The sequence below is a fragment of the Nicotiana attenuata genome, chromosome 3 (assembly GCF_001879085.1).
Source record: "Nicotiana attenuata strain UT chromosome 3, NIATTr2, whole genome shotgun sequence".
Classification (NCBI taxonomy): domain Eukaryota; kingdom Viridiplantae; phylum Streptophyta; class Magnoliopsida; order Solanales; family Solanaceae; genus Nicotiana; species Nicotiana attenuata.
Window position 1 is genome coordinate 47306842 of NC_031991.1, and position 20090 is coordinate 47326931.

Here is a 20090-nt window from a genome sequence, read left to right on the forward strand (position 1 = left end):
GTAAGTTTTTCTATCATGCTTCACAAATCTTATCTCTTCGTTTTCTTTTGCAGACTTGCAAAGAAGCTCAAAGGGTCGAGATATCAGACTGAGGTGTCATACAAAATGCGGAGCCACCCCTTCACCAACTGTTGTACTTGATTGGTTGATAGTCTTGAAGTTCATCAACGGTGGCTCCCGTGGTGATTGAAGGTCTTTCAAGATAGATGAGTTCTTAAATATACGAGGCAATGAGGATAGTGTATTAAAATGTGGAGACGTCATATGGACTTGGAAGAAGCATTCAGGACGAGTCGGCCACAAAGCCTAGTTTACGATCATTTTCATGACTTAGGCTTTTGTATAGGAAAACGTCTAATTCCTTTTGTCTCTACATATTTTTTTATGTATCAACTTTTGTACTACTGAAGCAATAAAACATCTTTTATACTTCAAAGCAAATCGTCTCTTTTCCTCGTATATATGTGCCTCTACACTTGGAAGAATTAATGTAATGATCCGATGACGCCAAACTTTTATTTTTTTAAAACTCATGCGACTGAATTTAGAATAAAAAATCTAAGCTGCCTACGTACCTCGGTGAAGAGGATCAAGTCATAACGTAGTTCAGAGGAAGTATAAGGTTTTTTTTTTATGGAGTTTATACTGGTGTAGAGAAGGAGTATAGCAACTTGAAGACTTTGCTCAAATTTGAATAGCTTTACATCTTTAAGACTTGCTTAATTTGAAGAGCTTTGCATCTCGAAGACTTTGCTCGAATTTGAAGAGCTTTGCAACTTGAAGACTTTGCTCGAATTTGAAGAGATTTACATCTTGAAGACTTTGCTCCATTTGAAGAGCTTCACAACTTGAAGTCTTTTCTCTAATTTGAATAGCTTCGCAACTTGAAGTCTTTGCTCGATTTCGGTGAGCTTTGCAACTTGAAGACTTTGCTCAAATTTTGATATCTTTGCAACTTGAAGACTTTGCTCAAATTTAAAGAGCTTTGCAAGTTGAAGCTTTGGCTCGAGTTTGAAGAACTTCGCTTTGAAGACTTTTGAAGAGCTTTACAAGTTGGAGAGTTGGCTTGAATTTGAGGAGTTCCGTGACATACAGTTTAAGCTCGTGTATTAAGGAGCACCATAACTTGCAGTTTAGGCTCGTGGGCTGAGGAGCATTTTGACATGCAGTTTAGGCTCATGCATCGAGGAGTATTTTGCAACTTGCAGTTTAGACTCATGCGTCAAGGAGTGTGGTGACTTGCAGTTTAGGCTCGTACGTCGAGGAGCATAGCAACGTGCAGTTTAAGCTCATACATCAAGGAGCGTCATGACTTGCAGTATAGGCTCGTACGTCGAGGAGCGTAGCAACGTGGGCATTTGTAGGACTGGCGATGGCATTCTTTTGAAAGGCTGAATCACGCGAAAGTTTGTCCGACCACCTCATTGATGTTGTTCCCTTCTTCTAGCAGATACGAAGATGATCTCACTTCATTTGGAGAAGATGAACGAAAAACCTGAGTTGTGGACGGCACTTCAAGCACTTGTTGTCCTAGTATTTCGGCTTTGCTTCTTTTGATTTGCCGAACAATCTCCATGGCAACTTCCAATCCGCTTTTGGAGTCAAATCTAGGGTTGTTTCTTATTGTAGCCATCTTGGTGTTCTTGAACTTCGAAGAGAAGAGTAGACAATAAAAATTTTGTATCCATAAGAAATTTGGATTTTACCACAAATTAAATATATATTGGTCCAATTAAGTAACATGGACTGGGATAATTGGGTTTGTTATTTAAATCCAATTAAATTGATTTAAATAAAGGTCCAATATATTATTGGGCTAGCCCGTCAATTGGTCTTCTATCAAATGGGTCGGCCCATAAGCCTCAAGCCCAATTATCCACTAGGGTTTTCTTGAAGATTACTCCACCCCACACCTATATAAAGGGGTCAAAGGAGAAGGCTAAGGGACAAGAAAAATAAGCAGAAGGAAAGGCCGAAGAAGCTCTGAAGAATAGCATCAAGGTCTCCATCCATATCTGCGATCGTCGTTTGTGGTCAAATTCCAAAGGCGAACTTAAGTCATAGGCGGACGGCTTCAAATCTTCCGTTCTTGATAACCCAACGCCAAATCCTGGTTCGTGACAACCTTCAAATTGTTCTTGACGTACTACAAATCTGAAATCCATCAAGTTTAAGATCAAGCTTTCAAGCTCTTGAACCATCATCCGTGAGGAGAAGAATCAGAGGACTACATCTCTTTAGATTTAGAGATAATTTAGAGATTGTAACCCCATCACTTGAAATTGAATATAATATTTGTCGCTATATTTCTTGTCTTGATTATTATTTTTCAGGAGCGAAATTTAGTTGTTACAAATTTTGGCACGCCCAGCGGGACTGGTGATGGCATTCTTTTGAAAAGCTGAATCGCGCGAAAGTTCGTCCGACCACCTCATTGATGTTGTACCCTTCTTCTAGCAGATACGAAGATGATCTCACTTTATTTGGAGAAGATGAACGAAAAACCTAAGTTGTGGACGGCACTTCAAGCACTTATTGTCCTAGTATTTCGGCTTTGCTTCTTTTGATTTGCCGAACAATCTCCATGGCAATTTCTAATCCGCTTTTGGAGTCAAATCTAGGGTTGTTTCTTATTGTAGCCATCTTGGTGTTCTTGAAATTCGAAGTTCAAGAACACCAAGATGGCTACAATAAGAAACAACCCTAGATTTGACTCCAAAAGCGGATTGGAAGTTGCCATGGAGATTGTTCGGCAAATCAAAAGAAGCAAAGCCGAAATACTAGGACAATAAGTGCTTGAAGTGCCGTCCACAACTCAGGTTTTCGTTCATCTTCTCCAAATGAAGTGAGATCATCTTCGTATCTGCTAGAAGAAGGGAACAACATCAATGAGGTGGTCGGACGAACTTTCGCGCGATTCAGCCTTTCAAAAGCATGCCATCGCCAGTCCCACTGGGCGTGCCAAAATTTGTAACAAGTAAATTTCGCTCCTGAAAAATAATAATCAAGACAAGAAATATATCGACAAATATTACATTCAATTTCAAGTGATGGGGTTACAATCTCTAAAATATCTCTAAATCTAAAGAGATGTAGTCCTCTGATTCTTCTCCTCACGGATGATGGTTTAAGAGCTTGAAAGCTTGATCTTGAACTTGATGGATTTCAGATTTGTAGTACGTCACGAACAATTTGAAGGTCGTCACGAACCAGGATTTGGTGTTGGGTTATCACGAACGGAAGATTTGAAGTCCTCCGCCTATGACTTAAATTCGCCTTTGGAATTTGACCACAAACGACGATCGCAGATATGGATGGAGACCTTGATGCTATTCTTCAGAGCTTCTTTAGCCTTTCCTTCTGCTTACTTGCTTGTCCCTTAGCCTTCTCCTTTGACCCCTTTATATAGGTGTGGGGTGGAGTAATCTCCAAGAAAACCCTAATGGATCATTGGGCTTGAGGCTTATGGGCTGACCCATTTTGATAGAAGACCAATTGACGGGCTAGCCCAATAATATATTGGACCTTTATTTAAATCAATTTAATTGGATTTAAATAACAAACCCAATTATACCAGTCCATGTTACTTAATTGGACCAATATATATTTAATTTGTGGTAAAATCCAAATTTCTTATGAATTTAAATTTGACAAAATTTTAATTGTCTACAACCACATAAATATTCAGATTTCGCCTCTATTCTCCCATAAATGCTCGATTAATGCATTACGAAGTGCGAAATACGCATCTTTATCCTTAATTTTTTTGTGTCGAGCTAAAAATTGTTCAAATCGGTGATCTTCATCTACTGCCATTTCTACCGTATGAGCTGGACATTCACGTGCTTCTTGAATTGGTACATTAAGATCACGCTCGTCCTCAATTATCATGTTGTGCAGTATACTACATGTGGTCATTACATCACGTAGCACCTCTTTTCTCCAAAAACGTGACGGACCTGCAACAATTGCAAAACGAGATTGCAAAACTCCGAATGCACGTTCAACATCTTTTCGACATGATTCTTGTTTCATTGCAAAATATTTCTTCTTTACTGAACGTGGCTCCCGAATAGTTTGCACAATAGTAGACCATTTTGGATATATACCGTCAGCTAAATAATAACCCATGTCATATTCTTTCCTTGAATAACATAACGGGCTGGAGGAGCAATACCATTAGCGAGATTGGAGAATAAATGTGATGATTCTAAAATATTAATGTTATTGTTGGTGCCGGGCATACCAAAATATGCATGCCATATCCAAAGGTCGTAATCAGCTACAGCTTTAAGAATAATTGTTGGGGATCCACTACGACCTGGATATTGTCCAGCCCATGATGTTGGACAATTTTTTCATCTCCAATGCATGCAATCTAAACTGCCTAGCATTCCTGGAAAACCACGATGTTCACCGATGTACAGAAGCCTTGCAACATCGTTAGCTGTTGGTGATCTCAAATATTGATCGCCAAAAACCTCTATGACAGCTCGACAAAATCTCTTCATGCTTTCAATTGCAATTAACTCTCCAATTTTGACATATTCATCAGTGGCATCTGCTATTGGGATATTGGGATGAAATCCATCCGACGGTTGATATTAAGATAAAATCTATCCTTTGTGTCTACTTTATCTTTATATATTGAAGTGGGAATATACTAATCCATAACCACAACTAGCTTTTGTTTTTCTGTAATCGTATAATCCATTTTTCCTCTAATCACTTAAAAATGTCTGGTCGATCGGCTGGATACACTGCAAATGAAGATAAATTATTATGTCAAGTTTATTTACATGTTTCTCAAGATCCTGTAATGGGAATCTATCAATCTAAAAATAATTTTTGGAATCGAGTCGTCGCAGCTTACAATCGTGAAAGGAAGAGAATTGGGTGGAGCGCAACCAAAGATCGGTGCAATGTCGACTTCAAACAATTGAGAAGGTTGTCAGAAAATTAAACGGATGTATTCGTCAAGTCGAAAATTTACATCCAAGTGGTGCTTCCGAAAAAGATATCGTAAGTATTTTTTTTTAGTTACTTGATTATACTATATTTATATATATTTGCTTATTATTTATCTTACTTTTACTTAAATACTGCAGATTGCACAAGCAAAATTTTTACTTATGCAAGACCCGAACTTTAAAAAAGGCTTTAAATTTGATCATGTGTGGGAAATGATGAAAGATTTTAACAAGTTTAGCGATGTTGATTTTGGAAGAACAAAAGCAAGAAAGCATGGCTCTACTTATGTATCATCGGAGTCTGAGGCTCCTACTCCTGATTCACCGTTGGTATCGTCTCCTAACTTGTTATCATTTTTACTAAATTTAAATGAGGATGTTGCAGGTGAGGCCTGTGAGCACGTGATTTTTGCCTCGCTTGAATTACTCCTATAGAATTCATAAAATTAGGATTTTTCTTTTATTTATTTAATTTTAGGGAATTAATTGCATGATTTTTGTGTTTGTTTGCATTTTTTGTGTGCATTTTCAATTGATATAATTCATAAAAAATACGAAAAATAGTGCATTTGCATTTAGGACCCAATTTTAATATCTTAGTTCTATTAGTTAATTAACATTACGAAAATAGAAGAAAATAACAAAAATTAGTCCTTTTGCATTTTATAAAAGAATTAATTGAATTGAAATAAAGGAAAAGAAGAAAGGCTGGCTTATGTAATTTTGGGCTAGATTTATAGTAGCCCAAGCAAAAACCCATCCCAAACCCGTTCAACCCAGCCCAAAACCACCCCGATCCGGTCCAGACCACCTGCCCCATCAAAATGACGTCGTTTTGGGCTCAAGCAATCAGGACTATCGAGGTTTCTTGATCGGACGGTCCTGAAGCCCCCATCCATAAATATAAATATGTCCAAACGTTACCACCCCCCAGAATCCCCCTACCTTCGTCTCTCTCACACCCCTCTCACCTGAACCGTAACTCCGCCGCCTGCCGCCGGCCGGAAATCGCCTCCACCGGCGGCGATTCTCCAAATTACCCCAAAATTATATCATACCTTCCCCTTCACCTCCCCGATCCAAATTCGAGCACCATTTTCTTCAAATCCCACCCCAACTTGTCGAATAATCAAAACAGTAGTCGCCGCCTCCGCCGTGTCCGGCGCCGCCGCCTCCAAACCTCACCAAATTAACACCCTATGGCCTCCTCACCCCCCTCTTTCCGGATCCACAACCCATAGCCTTCGAATCATCCCCACATGGCTCGAATTTTAGATCGAAGATCCGCCTGGAACCCTAAATTTCTCAAGGCTGGGGGTTTGACCATTATAGGGTTTAGCCGTGTGTTTTCTCATGAGAACACACGATTAAACACTAGTTTGGTCAAGAAATTTCAACATGATTTGCCCAAGTCTTGATTCAGTTTTGGTAAATCCTTTTTTCTTTCGTTTTTTCTTTTATTTTAGTTTCTGCCTTTTCTCGATGCTTGCTTTTTAATTTTCTTAGATTTCTGTTTGATTTAAGTTTTGGTTTCGTAAATTTATTTTTTTTTAGTAGTCTTTAATTTTTGGTTTCTATTGACTTCATTTGATTTGGTTTTTTGGGGTCATTGGATTTCATTGATTCTAGTATTTGTTGTATTGTATTGTTTAGTTTTGNAGTGATTAATTCAAGGTTAAAAACAGGTTTAGTTCAATTTGGGAATTTCGAAGTATTGTTTGATTATTGCTGAACAGGCCAGGTTCCTTGTTAGTTAACCATGGTCACTTTGACCAAGTTAGAAAGGGGGGCTGGGGTTAGTTAGCATAGGTTAGTAATTTCAGAAATAATTCAAGGGTAGTATAGGTAGTTCAATGAAAGAATCTTGCAGTAACTGAATTGGAACCCCCTAGAACCTTCTAGATTGGGATTTTAATTTGAAATTCAGGAACTTGGTAGTATAACTTGACCAACAAGTCATGAATTGAAGGACTAAGTAGCAAAAAGCTAAAATTAGATAAGGGACTAAGGGTGTAAAAGAAGACCTGAAAGTTGCACTAGCCTTTGCCTATAAAAGGGGCAATCCCTTGCCTGGCAATACAAGTTAGAGAGATCCAAAAAATCTGCAATTCAAAATTCAGAAGTTTCAGAAGTTTTAGAAGGCTAGAGATCTGAAATTCAAAAAATTCAAAAAGTTTTCTAGAAGAGAGAGATCCAAAAATCTGCAAATTCAAAATCCAAAAGTTAGAAGCCTACAGGGAATCTGAAATTTGAAATTCAAATCTCAAAACCAAAAATCTGAAAGCTGAGAGTTTGAGAATTTTAAAAGCACTGAAAAGCTACTGAAAACTCTTCTGAAAATTCAAAAAAAAAAGTTTTGTAGAAGTAGAGTCTAGATACCTAGACATTAGATCTTAGACAGTAGAAAATACTGAAAATCAACACAAAAATAGTACAGAAAATCCTTCCAGATCTACTGTTTGGTTTTCAATAGAATTGGCTCCTCATAGCCTGGTTTCCAAATTCAGCATAGTTCCTTGGTCAATTGGAGTTTGTTTTAGGGTCTGCTGCATCTTGTCCTTTATTCCTGGGTTTTTGATTTGGAATTGCTAATCTCTGATGCAATTGCTGCTCATCTGTGTTGCTGTTAGCTGATTTCTATTTCCTCATATTTTGCTTCAATTTCCAGGTACAAGTCCTGAACCTTTGGTGATGTAGTGCCTGATTTAAGAGTGAAATGGAAGCATTATTGCACATTCAATTTTGTTCCTTTCCTGCTGCTCCTGTTTCTTCTGCATTTATTCATAGTCTAGCCTAGTTAAATTCTATTTGAGTAGTTAAGTTCTCATGCTGTAATTAAACATGGACTGTGGACTTTGATACATTTGGATCCTGTTGATTATATAGTTTAGTGTTAAAATTTGATAGTTGTGTAGCAATTCGTTTAGGCTATAATGATTAAGCTATCATTAGTCATGAATCAGGGAAATCCTCAATAATTGATCTATAAGAGTACTGATTTTGGTTAAGTACTTTCAGGATCTGTAATCCTGTTTCAAATTCATAATTCGGATGTTGTTTGAGCATGACAAAAAATAATTATAAGCTTGTTTGTATGTATCCTGGACCTAAACGTATAGTTGTTAGAATCAGTATCTAATCCATATGTCCTTTAAAAGAAGCCAATTTGATAATATGCTTTTAAATCGCCTTGTGTTGTTATAAAATGTTTCAGTTGTTCTAAAATGGGATAATGGGCAGTTCCATTTGTTTCATTGATGCTTTAGTCGTTTTTTAAATGGTTTTAATGGTTTTAAATGTATATCATGAGCAATTTTACTTCTGTTAATTGTTGTTGTTTGTAGTTGTTTTCAATCGCTTCAGTTCTTTCGAATCCAATCCCAAATTGGCCCTATGTATTGGTTAATTAGAATAGGCTATCCAAGTGATTAAATGGGCCTGTCTTCAGGCCCCAAAATTATTAGACTGTCTAATCAGTTACATCTGCTAAGCTAAGGCCCTCAAAATTCGGCTCGAGATTCAGCTCCTGGGCCAGGTTCTCGCTCGTTTGTGTAGGGGTGTGCATTCGATTTATCGATTCGATTTTGACCCTTATCGATAATTACTTATCGATTATCGATTTGTACATATGCTTATCGTTATCGTTTCAATAAGGTTTCGATTTTTTCGATTTCGATTTATCGATTTTGTGGGCTTATCGATTCGGTTATCGATTACACCAATAAGAAAATTTGCGGGATTCCACGGAAAGTATATCGCTATAAACGCGCCTAACTAATATGGACAAAAAGAAGCTAAAATAGGACGAACACCATTTATAATATAAAAATTGTGTCAACAAGCACATGCAACAAAACTAAAGTAAGGGATCAAATGTATGCCACCAACACTCCAACGGTATAAAAAAAACAAAACAAAACAAAACACATCATCACGACTAATTCTGTTTTCCATTAATTTGAACTTCATTCCCTTGATCTTTAAATATGATCATTCCTTAAATGTGGTAGAGGAAATAATAGGGTAAGGGACTTAGGGTAAAGGAAAGGGTATAGATTAGGGAAAATAATATTGTATAGCCGCTTTCAAAATAGTAGCGGAATATATATACATTCTGTATGTTATATTAATCTACAAAAATAGGTAATTACTCATTTAACAAGTGTCTACATTCTGGGGGTGTGCATTCGATTTATCGATTCGATTTTGACCCTTATCGATAATTACTTGTCGATTATCGATTTGTACATATGCTTATTGTAACGACCCGGCAGGTCGTTTTTGGAATTTACGCCCCGATCCCCCATTAACTGCTTCCCCTAAGTTCATTTCTGCTATTTTGGTTTGCCGGGACGTTCGGTGTTGGGATTCGGAGTGTTTTGGGACACTTAGTCACTAAATGAGAGTTTAAGAGTTGAAAAATGGTCCGTAATCGGGACAGTGTGAAGACGATCTCGGAATAGAAATCCGATGGTTCCGTTAGCTCCGTTAGGTGATTTCGGGGTTGGGAGCGTGTTCGGAATGTATTTTGGAGGCTCGTACCTCATTTAGGCTTGAAATGCCGAAGTTTAAATTTTTGAAGTTTCCGGTCCGATAGTGGGTTTTTGATCCGAGGGTCTGATTGGAATTCCGTAAGTTACAGTAGCTCCATCATGTCATTTGGGATGTGTGTGCAAAATTTCAGGTCATTCGGGCGAGGTTGGGTTAGGTTTTTGATCGAAAGCGTGTTTTGTTGGGATTTGAAGTTCTTAGGCTTGAATCCTTGATTAATTCGTGTTTCCGGCGTTGTTTTAGGTGGTTTATGGATTGGTACAAGTTTGAATGATGTTATGGGATATGTCCGTAGGTTTGGTTGAGGTTCCGGGGGCCTCGGGTGTGTTTCGGGTGCTCAACGGAGCACTTTGGAGTTGGAAAATGTTGCAGAAAATCCCTTCAGCTGTTGCAGAACCTTTCTTCATTGCGATCGCATCAATAAACATGCGACTGCGTAGTGCTGGAGGGGGACCAAACCCTTCTATGCGATCGCATAAGCTATCCGCGATCGCACAGTTCAGCTTTCACCTCTTCTGCGATCGCAATACCTTGGCTGCGTTCGCATTGAACAACTTCTGGACCTTCCAATTTTACTCTTCTGCGATCGCATTACTCCTTATGCGTTCGCATAGACCATTTTCTGGGCTTCCCATTTTTTTTTCTCTATGCGATCGCATGCCTACTCCTGCGATCGCGTAGAACAAAATCCCTGGGCAGATATAAACATTTCAAAACGAGGGTTTAGCCATTTTTAACAAAACTCAAGCTAGAGAGCTCGGATTTGGGAGAAATTTCGAAGGTTTTTCAAGAGCAACGATTGGGTAACGATTCTCTACTCTTTTATGCTTCATACCCACTAATCTAATCACGATTTCATCTTTAAATTTCGGATTTTGAATGAAAATTGGGTGAAAGTTCATAGACCAAACTATTGGGTTTTGAGGGGGCATTTGACCTCCGATTTGGGAGTTTTTTATATGGTTGGACTCGTGAGAGTACGAGGGTTCGGAAAACGTGAAAATCATTNATAATGCTAATTAATCAAGGCCTTTTTAGAGACAATATTTAATAGGAAATCATAGTTCCTTTAGGTTGGCCTTTAAAATAAAAATGATGTGCGCCACACCAAACAAAATTCACAAATTGCGTGGCCCTCTCTAAGTACTCATATTAAAATACGTAAAAATCGGGACGTGCCTTTAGCGAATTTTCATGGCCGCCCGCAAAGTAAATAATACGCTAATCGCTTTAGGCGCGTTCTTTAATAATCTTACCTTCCTAAATTTGGGTTTGCATTTCATGCGTCCCCAAATCCAAATCCTAAAACGTTGAATAAAATATGTCGAGGATCCGGGTGCATTTCATGTGACGTGATCCAAAAACATGTTTTAAACGACGTTCAATTTCCTAAAAAATTAATTAAAAGCGGTAAACAATTTTAAAATTGCACTATAGGGTGACATGTATTAAATCAGATTTTTAGCCAATTATAATGGTTTAAGCGAACGTGCTAGAACCACGGGATCCCGGGGTGCCTAACACCTCCCCTCGGGTCATCAGAATTCCTTATTCAGAATTTCTGGTTCGCAGACTCCATCCGGGAAGTCGAAATTTTCCTCGATTTGGGATTCAAGATAAACCGGTGACTTGGGACACCAAAAGCCAAACCTATCCCAAGTGGCGACTCTAAATAAATAAATAATCCCATTTCGAATAATGTCACTTAAAATGGAAAAACTCCCTTATACATTATCCTTCGGGGTAGGTGTGTAAAAAGGAGGTGTGACAGCTTTGGCGACTCTGCTGGGGATACGAACCCAGAATTTCGGTTCAGGGTTCAAGAAATCGAGCTTAGAATAACTGTTATATTTGGCTTATCTGATTTTCCTACATGTTTCATGCTAAAAGTGCTAAATGCTTTACCGCTTTGATATTTGGTGAATTGTATATATAAGCTGCTACGAAACCCTTCCTCTTTCCGAGTCTTCTACATCATGGAGAAGGGTGCACTTCGTGTGACTTCTTTTCTGTTTAGAGTCTTTTCCCATTTAGAACGAGGTTCGGATAAGTTGCTAAGCCGGCGGAGCTTCTGTATCCCCGGTACGCTGCCCCCCCCCCCCCCCCGGCTCGAGTTGTCCGCTCGGGTAAGCCAGGTCTAGAATAATAAACCCAGGTTTTAAACCTAGTATAACAAAGCCTCATGCCGGATCCCTAGTAGGAACGTTTGTTTGCATCACGTGCATTTGACTTAGGGGACTCAACACAGGGGTTGGGTCCGTCTAGGACAGGTGACCTGAAATGAAAAGACCATCATGATGCATCTTACGTGCTACTTGTGCATTTATTTGTTTCGGCTTGCATGTTGACCGGCTTCTAGAATAGGGACAGAAAAATCAAAAAAAAGAGGGAAAAGAAAGAAAGAAAAACCAAGAGTGAGAGGTAGGTATTTTTGTTTAGAAAAATTCTAAAACCCTGCCGAATTTTTGAGAAAATGAAGGAAAAAGAAAAAAATTTTGTTTTCAAAAATAGTTGGTTTTGTCAAATCTGCCCGAACTACGCCAGTTTGATTCCCACAGGGCGTGGGATACGTAGGCAACCCCCATCGGGTCAAACTTCCCTTTTTCAAAAAATAGCCCAAAAACAACAAAAAATTTAATTTTGCCACAAATAAGTCAGGTGATGCCATTCTTGCTTAAAATAAGCCGAATGTCCCCAAAAGGGCGCCGGAAGGCTGTTTTTGCAAGAACAGCCACCCTGGGTCATTTTTAACGGTTAGCAGGCACAACCTTAAAATCTTCTTCCTTGAAGTGCTAAAAGGTCGTATCTGCAAAACCAGGTCTTTGTTTTTCTTAAATGAATATTTTTTTTTGAGTAGTTAACATGTTTTGTAATAGAAGTTTTTATTAATGAAAAATTGAAAATTCCCAAAAAATTGTTTCTTTACTTTACGCATTTATTTTTCAAGAACTACGCTTGGTCTGATTCATGCGGGGTCATGATACGTAGGCAATCTCCATAAGATTCGACCGTAACCCTAAGAGAAAAGAAAAAAAGGAGGAAAGAAAATAAAAGAAAAACAAGAGAGGAAAAGAAACAAAAAAGAAAGAAAATAAGAAAACCAAAGAGAAAGAAATCATGGCAAAAAGCAAAGGCAAGAATGAAAGAAAAGAAAGAGGGAGAGAGAAAAGAAAAATGAGAAAAAATGAGAGAAAAGGGCAAAAAGAAAGAATAAGGAAAAGTCGGGATGACGCATGCAACCGTTGCAAAACATATAGAAAAATATTTAACTGTATAGGTGCATCACGCCTCAACGTGCGATTACCTATCTGTTATTTGCCTCAAACTAACCGTTTGCTGCTGTCACAATCAGTCCAGGTTTTATAGAAACGGTGGTTGGTTTTTCGTGGTAAACTGGCATCACATCCGTACTTTACTAGATCAAAGGGGAGCATAGAAATGTCTTCGGAAATGACCTTCCCAGCCATTCCCATCCCAGAAGATGGCCCAATCTCGGGCATCCCGGCCTCGGAATCTGCAACGGCTGAAGAGAACGGGATCTTACGTCTTAGGGTCATGGAGATGTGGGATGCATGGACTAATGGAAGGGAGCCTCCAAGTTCTATTCTCGGTTTTCCCGAACTGTTCCCTAGATCAGGGGGTACCTATAACATTCCCATCAATCACCCGAATACTCCATTGGGACAGCCCACCATGTCGGCTCATTTTGTGGGAATACCTTCTGAGGTCCGCCCCCAGGTGTTCACATCCGGAGCAGTCCCCAATATCTTTACCGCTCCCCCATGCTCCGCCACAACACAACCCGCACTCCCAAAACCAACCACTTTTGATCCGTCAGCCTTCACATTCCAAAATCCTAGTTTCCAAGTGGAGCCTCATCAGTACCCCACCTATACTTACTCCCAACCACCTCCATATGAGTTCACAACGGGACAGGAAAAGACTCCCAAAGCTCCCGAACAGGATGAAATGGCAAAAAGAATGAGAAGTCTGGAACAGAGCCTCAAAAACATGCAGGGATTGAGTGGGCAAAAGAGTGTGTCATATACTGATTTGTGCATGTTCCCTCACGTGCATTTGCCAATGGGATTCAAAACTCCGAAGTTCGACAAATACGATGGGCATGGTGATCCCATTGCTCACCTTAAGAAATACTGCAATTAATTGCGTGAAGAAGAATTACTCATGGCTTACTTTGGGGAAAGCTTGGTGGGTATCGCCTCCGAGTGGTATATGGATCAGGACATCTCTCGATGGCACATTTGGGATGACCTCGCAAGAGACTTTGTTAGACAGTTCCAGTACAATATAGACATTGCTCCAGACCGGAACTCGTTGGCAAATCTGAAAAAGAAGTCCTCTGAGAGTTTTCGGGAGTATGCAATCAAATTGCGTAAGCAAGCATCGAGAGTAAAGCCTCCGATGGAGGAGGTTGAAATGGTCACGGTGTTCCTTCAAGCTTAGGAAGCTGATTATTTCCAAAATATGATGTCAGCTATGGGTAAACCGTTCGCAGAAGCTATTAAAATTGGTGAAATGGTAGAAAATGGATTGAAGACGGGTAGAATTTTGAGCCAGTCTGCTATCAGAGCAACCTCCCAAGCCATTCAAGGCGGGTCTGGAGGAGTAGAAAAAGGAAAGAAGAAAGAAGAAACATCCATGGTGGCGTCGGGTGCAAGAAGACACCGTGCTCCTAGACCCGTGTTCCCCGAAAGAACCCCTCAACGTTATTACCCTCACCAGGACATGGCCTATGCTCCTCAACCGTACGCGGTCATGAACGCTCAACCTCTTGCATGACCGCAGCAACAAGCCAATAGAAACCAAGCTCCATTTCAAAGAAACCAGCCTCCTCACCGAAACCACTATAACCCCCGTCCTCCACAAAATAACTTTCGTCATCGTGAACCACCCAGGAGGCCAAATTTTACACCAATCGGTGCACCCTACTCCAGTCTGTTTCCGAAGCTTGTTCAAATGGGTCTGCTGCAGCCCATACCTCCAAATAGGCAAAACCCAGAATCACCTTCCTATCAGCGGGGTGTCCGATGCGCTTATCACTCAGGAGCTGAGGGGCATGATACAGAAAACTGTTGGACTTTGAAAAAAGTCGTGGAAGACTTGATAGAACAAGGAAAGATAGTACTGAGGGATGAGGATGTCCCAAACGTGACTAATAACCCATTGCCAGCCCATAATAATGGGCCAGTAATTGGAATGATTTGGGAAGATAAAGAATTTGATCCGGCTCTAAAGGCCATAATTGCCATTGCTGATGCGGAAAGAAAGCCAAAGGTTGCCCCGAAGCAAGATAAAGGGGAGAAGAAGAACAAAGTCATTAAGACAGAACCAAAAAAGACAGCTGAAACAAGAACAGAAGCGATACCTCCAAAAAATGGAATTCTCTATGTCCCACGAGGCCGCCAAGAAAAGCAGCTGATTGTGAGCCCTCCAAAGAAATTGGAAGTGTACGTACCCAAGCAAGCCTATGTGGTGCGGGGGACAATTAAACCACCTCGGCTGAATGAGCCAGTGGTTATTGGACGCGTACCACAGAAGCCTATGACGAACCCTGCTACAGTGCCATGGAATTATCATCAGACGGTGGTTACGTATAAAGGAAAATAGATCTTGGGAGAGCTTCCAGAAAATGCTCCCGTTGAGAAGTATTCAAACATAGAAGAGGTGAACAATGCCGCCAGAAGGCGTTTCCCGCCTAAGAAACCTGTGAGTGCTAAGGAAGCAGAAGCTTTCTTTCGAAAGATGAAAATGGCCGACTATGAGGTGGTTGATCAATTGCGAAAGTACCCTGAACAAGAATCCTTGCTGTCATTGCTGATGAAATCCCCTGAGCACCAAAAGGTTTTAATGAAGACCCTAAATGAAGCATACGTGCCTGCTGAAACTTCGGTGGAACAGTTGGAAAGAATGGCAGAAAGATTTTTCGCCGTCAATCAGATTTCATTCAGCAAAAATGACTTACCTCCAGAAGGAGCTGCTCATAACATAGCCTTGCACTTAACTGTCAAATGTGAGGGATACTATGTGAAGAGGGTCATGGTAGACGGAGTTTCTGGGGTGGACATTTGCCCCCTCTCCACACTACAGTGTATGGAAATCGGGACTGGAAGGATTCGTCCCAACAATGTCCGCGTGAGAGCCTTTGACGGTATCAAAAGAAACACATTGGAGAAATTGACATTAATCTTGACCACTGGCCCGGTGGACTTCGAGGTGACTTTCCAAGTGCTAGACATGGACACGTCCTACAATTTTCTTCTGGGAAGGCCTTGGATCCATGCTGTAGGAGCTGTACCCTCTACCCTCCATCAAATGGTGAAATTTGAACACGAGGATCAGGAGATCATGGTTCACGGAGAGGATGAACAGTCAATCTATCGGGACCCATCTATCCCATGCCTAGAAGCGAGGGAAGGTAGTGAACACATAGTCTACCAAGCCTTCGAAGTGGTGGTGGCAGACCAGCATGAAGAAAGGAACCCGTGTCCCCAACCCTTCCTATCCAATGCCTCGATTATGGTGGCCAAAGAAATGATCAGACATGGTTTCAAGCCAGGGAAGGGACTTGGAAAAGCTCTGCAAGGAATATCTTAACCAGTGACCCTGCCTACAACTGAAAAGTTCTTCGGGATAGGTTTTCACCCCACCCCAGATGATGTAGACTGGTCGGATTAGAGAAAGAAGGAGGGATGGGTCTTGCCACAGCCACTGCCACATTTGTATGAAACCTTTGTCAAGCCACAGTACAGTGGGGAGGAAGATGATAAGGCCTTTACGGCCGAAGATATTGAAGAGATATGTGGGGCAATGAGAAAGATACTATACGAAACCCACATGGTTCAGCCAGGAGAGGGCTCCAGCACCGCTGAGGTGCTGTACATGGGACCAAACGCTAAGATGCAGAATTGGAAGGCTACGCCATTCCCAATCAGGCGGGAGTCCCGGTAGACCTGTCCTGCCACTTTTTCTGCATCGCGAGTTATTCCAGGGTGTAACTCGGGTGTTTTCTTTAGTTTCTTGTCTTTAAATTTCCCAATGTAAACCCTGTTATCTTCCCAATTCCAAGAAATAAAATCAATATTTCATCGTTCATTTTTTCTGATTTTGCTATTATTTCTTCTTTTCAGTTCTAATAATGCGGCTTTAAATAACATGACATGCTTGCGGACTTCATGCCCAGATCCAAACATGCTGTCTAATTGTGAAATAATGAACCAAGAACCAGAATATAATAAAGAAGAGGTTTCTAGGGAAATAAATCGAGAGTTGGAACAATTTGGGAATAAACCTAAAGCCAATGGTGTTGTTGAAGCAGTAAACAAGAACATCAAAAAGATTTTGAGAAAGATGATTCAGAGCTCCAGACAATGGCATGAAAAGTTGCCTTTTGCATTACTGGGATATCGCACCACAGTGCGCACATCGGTAGGAGCTACCCCATACCTTTTGGTCTATGGAACCAAGGCTGTTATACCCGCAGAGGTAGAAATCCCTTCTCTCCGGATCATCGTTGAAACAGAAATCGAGGATAGTGAATGGGTCAAGACTCGTCTGCAACAGTTGTCTTTAATTGATGAAAAACGGATGGCCGCGGTCTGTCACGGGCAGTTGTACCAACAAAGAATGGACCGCGCTTATAACAAGAAAGTACGATTCAGGAATTTTGAAGTGGGACAACTTGTGTTAAGGCGCATTCTTCCACATCATCAGTAAGCAAAAGGAAAATTTGCTCCTAATTGGTAAGGTCCATACATCATCAGAAAGATATTGCCGAGAGGAGCATTGTATCTGGGAGACGTCGAAGACAATGATCGCAAAGCAGCTGTGAATGCGGATGTAGTAAAAGGTACTACGTCTAGATTCTCTGCGGTGACGACTTTGTTCAATTGAGATGACAAAGGCTTTCATTCCCGCTATCCAAATACTATCAATCTTTCGTAAACCCTTTGAGCCAGTTACCCTTCATTGGTTACCATCTTTGGAACCCGAAAGTACTATTGAAAGGGAAAAAGAAAAAAAAGAAAAAGACAAAGAAAAAAAAAGAAGAAAAAAGAAAAAAAAAGAAAGAACAAAAAAAAAGAAAAGAAAAGAAAAATGAAAAAAAAAGAGTCGAGAGAAGAAGAAAACAAAGAAAACAAAACAAAACAACAACAAAAACAACCAAAACAAATATTTTCCTGAACTACGTTCGACTTGATTCCGAAAGGATACGTAGGCAGCCTCTCTCTGGGGTTCAGTCACACCAAAACAAATATCACAATTCCCCCAAAAAGTGAAACTGGGGCGGATGATATAATGGCTCGGCAATGAGCCCACCAATACGGTTCCAAAGTTGTAACTCCATCCAAGTTTCTTTTTACCCAAAAACCTTGTCCAAGTCCTTCCGATCAATTGGCAAAGGCGTGGGAATTGAAAACATCATTGTGGAATCTGATGCAGTAAAATTGAGAGAAATAAAATGAGAGAGTCTTATCGGTGAAAACCTACGGGCACCATAAAGCGACGGGGAGTAGAGAAATTGAAAATGAGAGAGTCCGCTTAGTGAAAACTCATACAGAGCACTATCGGGCGACGGTGAGAAGAGAAATGAGAGAGGTCGATTGGTGAAAAGCCGCAAAGGGCGCCGTCGGCCGAACAGAAGACATCTCCCACAATTGAAAGAGTCCTGGCAAGATTCCCTGGATCTGAAACACGGGTCAATGAGTTTATGAGAAGTTTGGAAAGGTTGCGCGGTTCGGACATCCAATCCAAGAAGCATGTCGTGTCTATTTGAAGCCTGCATGCACCCCAGATAAGTCCTTCTTTTCTCCCCGAAAGAGATGCTTCTCTTTCAAGTCATCTTCTTGCCTTTTGTTTCTCTTTCGGTCTAACTCTGTTCCCGAAACTAAAACAAAGAAAAGGTGGCAGGACTGGTTTTACAAGGCTCTCCTTAACAAAAGCTAAAGAAAAGTACCCAGCCTCAGCGGGTGCATCAAGCCAATCCCGACTAGCCATGGCGGCCGATGCTTCAAAATCAAAACTCTTGGAAGGAGAAAATCAAATTGAAGTGCCTATAAAGGCAAATGAAGCTAAAAAGGTTAAGTCCCACATGGCTAACTGTCTCGGGAAAGGTTTGAAAAGCCAAGGTGCCCAAGTGCTCTGAAATTGAAGTTGGAAGAAAGAAGTCAAAAATGAAAGGCCTACGAAGGCAAAATAAAGTTGGAGAAGGTTAAGTCCCGCGCGACTAGCCATTACAGCAAAGTTTGAGGAGCCAAAAGTTCCCGAATGTTTCGAAGAAAAGAAAAGAAAAGTAAAGAAAAGAAAAGAGAATCAGAAAGGAAAGGCTTACGAAGGCGAAATAAAATTGAAAGTTGAGTTCCACCGACCGACCATCATGGCAAAGTCTGGAAAAATCAGAGGTTCTCCAGGGCCTGAAATGAATCGATCCTCAGGGAGCAAATAGTTGCAGTTGAGATCTTCATCAAAGAAGTTGGGCCGGGATCAAGTGATCAAAAACAATCAAGGCCACAAAACCAACCACCGTTTCAAACTAACAATTGTTCTTTGTTTGAAAATTTGAAACAGGTGTAATCCAAAGCAACTGTGCAAGAAGCAGGTGCAACCAAAAAGGAAAAATGCGCAAGAGCTAGAAACAGCTTCGCACCAATAATCAACCCAAAAGGGAAGTTTCCTCTAAATTCTTTCCTGCATTTTTACTAAAACAAACAAAAAAAAAAGAGAGAAGAAGAAGAAAAATCCCAAATCATGGTAGCATAGGGTCTCCAATCTCTAGCTACGCCCTTTCTAGCATAGGGTCACATTCCCTAGTTGTTCCCGGCATAACCCGTGGACCTCCTCGGCATAACCCGAGGACTTTTTTCTTTTTTTTCCGGCATAACCCGATGACTTTCCCGGCATAACCCGTGGGCCTCCCCGGCATAACCCGAGGACCTTTTTTCTTTTCTTTTCCGGCATAACCCGATGACTTTCCCGGCATAACCCGTGGACCTCCCCGACATAACCCGAGGACTTTTTTCTTTTCTTCCGGCATAACCCGATGACTTTCCCGGCATAACCCGTGGACCTCCCCGGCATAACCCGGGGACTTTTTTCTTTTCTTCCGGCATAACCCGATGACTTTCCCGGCATAACCCGTGGACCTCCCCGGCATAACTCGAGGACTTTTTTCTTTTCTTCCGGAATAACCCGATGACTTTTCCGGCATAACCCGTGGACCTCCCCGGCATAACCCGAGGACTTTTTTCTTTTCTTCCGGCATAACCCGATGATTTTCTCGGCATAACCCGTGGACCTCCCCGGCATAACCCAAGGACTTTTTTCTTTTCTTCCGGCATAACCCGTGGACCTACCCGGCATAACCCGAGAACTTTTTTTCTTTCCTTCCGGCATAACCCGTGGACCTCCCCGGCATAACCCGTGGACCTCCCCGGCATAACCCGGAGACTTTTTTCTTTTCTTCCGGCATAACCCGGGGACTTTTTTTTCTTTTCTTCCGGCATAACCCGATGACTTTCCCGGCATAACCCGTGGACCTCCCCGGCATTACCC

The 20090-nt window shown here is 40.9% G+C and overlaps 1 pseudogene; it reads right to left on the bottom strand.

The window, feature by feature from the left end:
* Window positions 3685–4595, bottom strand: LOC109224335 (annotated as a pseudogene).